This window comes from Heterodontus francisci, chromosome 1, assembly GCF_036365525.1.
Source record: "Heterodontus francisci isolate sHetFra1 chromosome 1, sHetFra1.hap1, whole genome shotgun sequence".
Classification (NCBI taxonomy): Eukaryota; Metazoa; Chordata; class Chondrichthyes; order Heterodontiformes; family Heterodontidae; genus Heterodontus; species Heterodontus francisci.
The window spans coordinates 39,671,222-39,679,801 of NC_090371.1; the positions used below are offsets into that span (position 1 = coordinate 39,671,222).

General features: G+C 42.0%; 1 protein-coding gene and 1 long non-coding RNA gene across 14 annotated transcripts in view; one reads left to right on the forward strand and one right to left on the reverse strand.

Moving 5' to 3' along the window:
* The window catches only part of ctbp1 (C-terminal binding protein 1), a 365,789-nt gene that overhangs the window by 153,899 nt on the left and 203,310 nt on the right, over positions 1–8,580 (reverse strand). The gene's annotated exons all lie outside the window — the stretch shown is intronic.
* On the forward strand, positions 806–4,398 carry LOC137369025 (uncharacterized). The gene is made up of 2 exons (XR_010974859.1): positions 806–1,199; positions 4,043–4,398. It is a non-coding gene; the product is annotated as an uncharacterized lncRNA (long non-coding RNA).

An 8,580-nucleotide genomic window follows, 5' to 3' on the forward strand; every position in this document is an offset into this window, starting at 1 on the left:
AAAATGGAAATAAAGTAGTACCAATTAGGACTTTTGTAAGTCAGAAAAGATACACAGTACTATTTTTGGGCAGACTTATTGTTAACGACCACATCCTATGAGCGAATTTATTTTAAAAGTCCGTTATAGGCGCAAAGTCCAAATACAAGTGCTGGGACCTAATAGCCAAAAACTGATGTGCATTCTCAGTATTTACTCAACACAATGTATGCCACCACTAACACCAAATAGCGCTGTTAACAAATTGCACAAGTCATTGCAAGTTTTAATTTGATGAACACTTCACTCCAAATTGTGCCTTTTCACTTCAGTACTAAAACAAATTATGCATTGGTCATATTTAAAACTTGCTTTTGTTCAATTGATTTTTTTTCAATGTTATTGCAGGTGGGAAACTGAATAAAATATACAACCAATTTGCAGATCTTCCCAGATGTATTATATATAAAAATAGACATCTGCTCTGGCAACAAGAAAGGAATAGCTGTTTGGCTCTGTGCTCTTCCCATAGTCACAACTCTAGCAAGTAGTACAAATTAAAGTTTGCTCTAGATAAATCTGTCTAATGCCTCTCGGTAACATATTTAGCTGGACATACACACGTTGCATTGCTGCTCTAACAATGTAATGCTGAAATATTGGGCTGGATTTTCAAGCTCGCCGGCAATGTGCAAAATGTGCGCCATGGGGCTGCCGGCTTATTAACATGGAGGGGGCGGAACAACCACCCCTGAGGACAAAGAGGGGGCGGGCGTTCAGTCTCCGGCAAAAGCATCCGGCACCACCGCATTGGCGCCAACGCCATTTTTAAAGGGCTACATGCCCTTCAGTGAGATTTAAAAAATTTTTTTAATAAAAGATCCTGCTGTCCAAAAAATAAATTTAAACTTTTAATTGTATTTTGACTCTCCTCTTCCACCCGTCCAATGAGTAATCAATATGTAACTTGCCCTCCTTTTGCCCCCCCAAAAAAATATTTTTTGCGATCCTCAAGTTTCCCCCGCAAACTTCAACCCCTTCCCACCATCCCCACAACCAACAGGAACAGTTTTCCCCCACGAACCCCCCACCGCCCTGAAAAATTCACTCCTCCCCCCTCCCCACCAGTGTTACACCTCGGATCTCCAAATTGAGGTCCGAAGGTGCGGGAGTTTCAGCATCCGACCGGAATATTGGCGTGGGTCGGCCATCTGGACAAGGTAAGTGATTATTCATTCATGAAAATGCATTTCACTATTTAAATTAAGGTTCCGTCACCGAGCAGCAGGGGTGGGGTCCACCAGTAAAAATGGGGTGGGGCCTTCCCGGTGTTGAAGCCGTGGCGGGCCTCTCCCAGAGGTATTTTCCAGGCCCCCACACCACGACCCCCGACGTCGGGGGGGCTAGTAAAATTCAGCCCATTATTTTGAAAGTGTATCTACATACCATGGCACTTTTGTTGTGCATATTGAAGTGACATCTAGAGAAAGGAGGATCGGAAACAATTCAAACTCCAAAAACAAAGCTTTTGGAGTTGACATCACCCAATAGCACTCATTCATTTGAGAATATAAAATCTCATACAAGGACCAGGTAAATTAGTCTCAACATCAGTTGCATGGGTAACTTCTTGTTCACAAAATAAGCTGCCATTCTTCAACTGTTGACCCATCAACCTGTAACTCACAATAAGTTAAGTTGAACCAGATGACCTAGTTTGTTATTTCCAATATATTAGATAGATCTTTTATATCTAAAATAATAGTCCAGAACTTGTTGGAGCCGGGCACCTCGCAGCGAACATTATGAACTCAACTCTCCCCCCGGCCCCCACTCACCCTCAGGTCATATTACTTTTGCATCACAAATTGCTGTAATGAGAGTTGATAACAGGGTCAATGGAGCATCTGAGACCGCCTGAACATTGGGTCCAATGGTCTATCTCCTTAACCAATGAAGTTTAAGGATAGCGAAAGAAGTAGAATGAATGACAGAAAAAGAAATGGGGCGAATTAGAGTCAAATTAGACACAAAGAAAAATGCAGGGCAAGAAAGAAAGAATGGAATGAGAGGAAAAGGGAAAAGTAATTTTTTTTAAAAATTTTACGTTTACTCCCTGTAGGAACGAAACTTCACGGTTTCAATTGTTCCCTCTGGACCAAGGTTGAGTTTTGTGTCAGGACCATAAATCACCCCATTAACAGGGTCCTTATAACATGAAATACCAGCTCTAAATGTCTGCAGCAAAATACATTCATATATATAGCCCACATCCAGCAATTTCTTGACACTCAAGGGGAGCTCATTGGCGAGCTCTCATTTGTGAGGCTAACAGCAAAGCAGCACAAAGCATCCAGCAATTTGTGATGATTCATAAGTTATGATGTATTTCTTCCTCGCCACAAATTACTGATTTTTATTAAATGCACTAATAATGGTGGCCACCAAGAGCTCGCCATTATTTAACAGCCGTTTCTGCGCTCTTATGTTTGCCTGCACTTCCTGTTACTGGCAGGTGTATAATTAGTGTGACAAGTTAACATAGGTTACTGTAAACAAGGTCTTAGGAATTTTTAATAGCAGTACACAAATAAGAATAGAGCACTTGCACTTAAAATGGGGACGGAGTTATTTCTGTGCAGCCTTTTCACCTGAAGACTACACTCCATCTTGCCTCTCTATACAATGCCACAAGGTGTAACGTGTATATATATCACACACAATGGTTTATTTCACTCCAGTCAAAAATATGGACTTAAACCAGTTTAGTACTAGAATAACATTTTGCTTAACATATCTCTAGCATCTAGGAGTTAAATGCAAAACTTCATTTATGGGCCCCATATCTGCCTTTCTCGACAGCGCTTTCAACCCATTTCTTCCACCTTTTCAAAATAAGTTCGGCACAAAAGTGGAATCCTTTGCTGTAACCCTTCCAATGTACTAAAGAAAGCTTCTTTCCAGACTGCCTTGTACATGAGGGAGTACAGAACTCAGTTTCTCGCAATATCTCGGAACAGCTTGACCAAAGTCCGACAACATGCACCAGCAATCAAAACAACAAATGTCCATTCCTTACCTAATGCTGAAGAATCAAATTATTGGTCACTACATACTTCATGATAAATCATATACCCTACAGAAAAGTTATTTTTACCAATTAGAAGATGGATGTTGTTTGCTTTTGCACCAAAAGGCTTTTATTCATGCTACAGAATAAAAATAAAAACTACAGATTAATTCAAAATGAAAGCATGTACCTAATCTAGTCTTCAGCATTCCCATTCCTCATGACGGAACTTACTCTTAATTTCAGTGATGTGTTGTTGTTCTTGTGTAATCGAAAGCAGATTTACATATAGATGTTCTATGTAAATTTAAAGCAGCTTTCGATTGAGAACACTTCAGAATGAATGACTCATGAGACTATTCAATTGGATGTTTCCGTTATACAATCTTAAACGTTTTCATGATTAATAGTGGATTTTAAACATTATTTAACAGTTTAAGCAAACTGCAAGTGAAGTAAAGTTTTTATTACTCAAAAATAAGAACTGCAATTTATTTTTGACAGGGACAACACAGCAAAAAAAAATGTTAGATTACAGGCCATGTTCATGGATTTCCCCACTTCAATCAGAAAGCTGCACTCAGAGCAGGCAGGTCAGGGAAGAGGCTACAAAAGGTGCAGTTGTGATTCTCTGACTGATGCTCTAATATTGCACAGATTCTTTCCCCAACCCAGCCTTTAAGAGAGCTGGATAGCTGAATTTACCCTTGGTAGATGTACATCATTTTAGAACAGTAGTGGATTTTACTCCTTAGGAGTTTCATTTTTGAAAACATTTAGAAATGTAAAAAGTGATATCTTGCTCATGCTGCCCTTTTATTTTTGGGACCTAGGATTTAATTTAGATAATACAAAATTATGTTTCTACATAGGATATTTGCATTAGGATGTACTAACAAGAAACAGCTAATCCAGCAAAGAATCTTGCCTGGCCAAAAAGGTTCTATGTGGATAACTTTGAACCATTTTAAACCTGTTTTGTATTGGTCACAGGCCCACAACACAACCGACAACTGTCCTGAATTGGCAACCTCACTCAGAGAAGTTGTGCATCACTGGTGTGAGAAATACAAATATCAAACTACTGCAGCAAGAATACTCTTTGGAGACTGGGGCCAAGTAGAGGGAGCTTTATTCTGCTGCTGGTTGGGCTGTATTTGATCTCAAATGGCTCAATGCTGACGGAGAACTGAAAATGTGGAAGTGTTTCATTTTCTAGCAGAAAACATTTCCCGGCCTAATGGATAGAAAAATTCAATGTAAAGGAATTAATTTATGATACTAAGTACTTAATTTTCACTGTTTTATGGGCATTAGAAAACTAATAAACTTCTGTATGAAATGTTTAATACTGCAGAACTAAACCTGCGACTTAAAAAAAAACCATTATCCCTTTCATGAAGTAATCTCTCTTTTCACTGAGTAGCTTAGTAAGAACTGGCTTTCACAATTTAAAAAGAATCTTCCCAGCATTTCAAACGTCAATGAAATGTACATGCATAATTTCTCCATCCCAAACTGTAAATTGAAGTCATTCCCAATGCGGACAACCCATTTTCGATGTGGGTGCAGTAAACAAGGAGGAGGATTTTTGGAGGGAAGAATATTTATTGCAAGGAAAAAGTCAGAGCTTTGCAAATAGATACACTAACAAGAATATTTAAATTCCAATTAAAAAAGGAACAAGCTATCTCCAATTTTGAAAAACATATCCAAAAAACTGCAAACTGTGCTAAAGTCACCCCATCTAGAAGGAGAAATCTTTAAAATGGGAACAACCCACTTAGTCATCTGAAATAAAGGCAAATCCCATAGCTTCACAGAGGAGTCATCAGAGAACTGAACATTACAGGAACACTTGTACTGCCTGAACTCCCTAGTTGCAGATCATCTTTCATTGTCAGGAATAATTAAAGAAATTCTGTCATGAGCAGAATACTGTAAGTAACAGAATTATCTCCTCGTGTGCTTCAACCTTTTTAAAAACAGCAATTGTGCATCAAGCCTTTGAACGAGACAGCAAGCCCGTTAAACTAGATCTCCCACGGTGTTGCTTATGGGAGCTGAAGGGTTGGGGCAAGATTTTCAGCCACGTATGTGGATGAGCACGGAGGCGGGAAGGAGCAAAATTCATGCTGCCGGCTGGCGTGCCCATTTGCCGGCTCCATCCACCCCCGTGCCATTTTCCCAGAGGTCGGAAGTCAGCAGGGCTACTCGCCCGAAAGCAGTGTTAGCCAATTAAAAATAGTTAGAGGCCAATTATTACCTATGGTGAAAGGCCAATTGGAATTTTCCAGTCCGTCTGCAGGCACCCGAGGCGTTGGGGAACTCGGCCAGCTGCCTGGAGGCAGCCTGGTGGGAGTGGGAGGCCAGTGCTCCAGGCAAGATTTGAGGCCTCCCCACCTACCTGGCCTCAGCTGCAGCCACAGGCCACACTGTGGAGGGGTTTCCCCACTTCAATGGTGGCCCGGCTGCTGACGGCATTTTCAAATTTAAAAAGTTTAAAAAGTTGAAAGGTTGGAGAGAAGACACCTCAAGACAGAGGCACCCCCTTTCTCTCATACATGAACTGCAGGCTGCTCTTCCTTCCAAGCTGGAGGGCCAATCGAAAACCCTCCTCGCCATCCTTACCTGTACGGCACGCATGCCCTCTGACCACTAATTGTCCAATTCGGGGGGGTGGAAAATCACTGCCAGGTGACAGTTTCCCCACAAAGTACGGGGTTGTGACCCCAAAGTCGGGGTCCCGAGGCAAAGGGAAAAACCCTGCCTTTGGTTTCTAATATTTAGAATCATATGCCTCTTAAATGCAATCCCGTCCAAAAACTAGCACGCAGGCGGCAGGGCATGCACTGGACACAGTCCCAGGCTGCAAAATAAATTTGCAATCAGCAGAAATTCTATGGAAATGGAGGAGCCCTCTTGCTCCTCCAAGCAACACATTTAATTTCTGGAGGGAAAAAAAAAGTACTCACTTTTCAGTGAATATCATGTATAGGAAACGGAGCACTTTTGACACAATGCTTGTTCTGCTCAAGGCAGCCCAAATTTTCCAAGGGATCCTAAAAGTGGAATTAGTCCCCTTATCCACATGTATAAGGGACCTAATGCTTGTTTTAGGCAGCAGCACTGGCCACCTGAAAAACAGCCTGATCTCATTTGGGTCAGGCGATTTTCAGGCATCCTTGGGGTACTGGATATCAGCCCCTGAAATTGGCCCAGGTTGTTTCAAGCCTGTGAAACAGGTGTTACGAGGTCCAATTACTACCCTAATGTTTCACGATTGGACTGAGACAGAAAGCTGGGTAGATGACCCCCATCATTCTGCCACACAAAATGCATGACCCAGAGTGTTCAGAAAAAAGGACGAGTGAGGCATTCCAAAATTAACTGCAAAAAAGACTTGTCTGCTCTTCTGCACTTCACAATTGGTTTCATGGGAGCAGTGTCCGAATACTCTGTCCAACCCAGCAGGTTAGAATGATATATATGCAGAAGATTCAATTGTGGAAAGAGGAGAAATTAATTATTACCAAACTGCTCTGTGTTACAATTCTTGTGGTGGGAAGGGATGACTGTCAGCATACCAACAATAGTCACATAATAAAACAAAAGCAAAATAATGCAGGTGCCAGAAATCAAATAAAAACAGAGAATGCATGTAAACTCCAGAGATATCCAGTGATATTCTGGGGGGGGTTTTTTTAGCAACAGAATAGTTTCAGTTGAAGACGTTTGGTTCATTTCGCCCACCTTTCACATCTACCTGCAAAGGTCAACAGGACTGGTCACTGAAGTCACTGGCTTTTCTTCCAAGATGAAGTATTTCTGCTATGAAATACCCCATCTACTATGCCGTTCAAGAACTTGTGAAACTCAATTAAATGGGGGTTGGCAGGTCTGAATGACAATTGCAACATTAAGTCAAACAGAAAGAAGTCGCCATATTAGTGAGAGGAAAAAAAAAGTCACACCACCAGCAAAAATCAATAAATGTATGCAACTCTCATGAAAAGGTCCATGATTCAGGCTGTTCTTCATTTGCAACGTAGTATCCTCCTGATCTCAGCTATCTATTTGGAGGCATGAAACAGGAAAGAAGTTTCTCTCCTAGGGAAATGGAAGGAAAATCTGACAGCCTGTCACTTCACGCCACTCCAACATAACTTCTAGCATCACTGTCATAGAGCCAAGAACAGTCCTCCCATTTGCATCAGAATTGATGATACGTGGAAGATGGGGGTTTTAGTTTTTAGTTTTAGAGACACAGCACTGAAACAGGCCCTTCGGCCCACCGAGTCTGTGCCGACCATCAACCACCCATTTATACTAATCCTACTCATTCCATATTCCTACCACATCCCCACCTGTCCCTATACTTCCCTACCACCTACCTATACTAGGGGCAATTTATAATGGCCAATTTACCTATCAACCTGCAAGTCTTTTGGCATGTGGGAGGAAACCAGAGCACCCGGAGAAAACCCAGGCAGACACAGGGAGAACTTGCAAACTCCACACAGGCAGTACCCAGAATTGAACCACAGCTGGAGCTGTGAGGCTGCGGTGCTAACCACTGCGCCGCCCCTGTGCCGGTTGGGGAGCAAGCTTTTACAAAATGCAGCATTTTTTACTTAATCTACTTAACTATTTCTTCATAGTGGCTTAACCAATCAAAATACTGAAAAAACACATATGTACAAGAACGTAATTATAGCATCCCAGTTAGACTAGACTAGACTCCCAAAGCATTGAGTAATTCAAATATTAGAGGTGACCATAGAATATCAAAACTCGACACAATTTACAGTATACAAAATCCTGAAAGCTTAGCTATGCTATATTTTGATCTTGCTAAATACAGACATCATTTCCAAAAAGAATATCCAAGCTAAACACAAGTGGCATGTAATAAACCATCTGGTCTATATGAAGGAATGCAATTTTCTCCAAGAAGAGAAAAGGTGTTTATGTGAAAACAGAAATAGTTAAATGAGAGACTTCAAATGAAGCTAATATAAATTGGAAAACCCCAAATGCTTTTAAGTCATAGTTGTTAGATGTGGTACATAAATGCTTCTTGACCCAGTGGCCGGGATTTTATCTGGGCAACGGGGGTCTCAACCTTCAGCAGAAACGCCGCCGAGAACCCAGCATCGCCCCTTCTGTGGGAGGCCCACTGAAACAAACACCAATTAGGCACTTAACTGGACAGCAACAGGCCCTCCACGGGATCAAGGACCCCAGCGACGGAAGTCCCGCCCTCAGAGCTGCCAGCCTATCAGAAGTCTGCAGTTATTTAACTGAGCAGCGCCACCGCAAATGCAGTGGCTGCTGTCAGTGGAGCACCCACTCAAGGCAGATGAACAGTGTTGGACTCAGGTCACAGATAGGTCTGGGTGGGAGGAATCTCACGGGGTAGGGGGTTGCAGGTGAGAGGGTTGTTTGGGGTGGGGGAAGGTTTCAGCAGCAAGGCAGGAGGTGACTCTCAGCGGGCATCCCCCTCCCCTTCCTGATGCCAGGTACCTTGC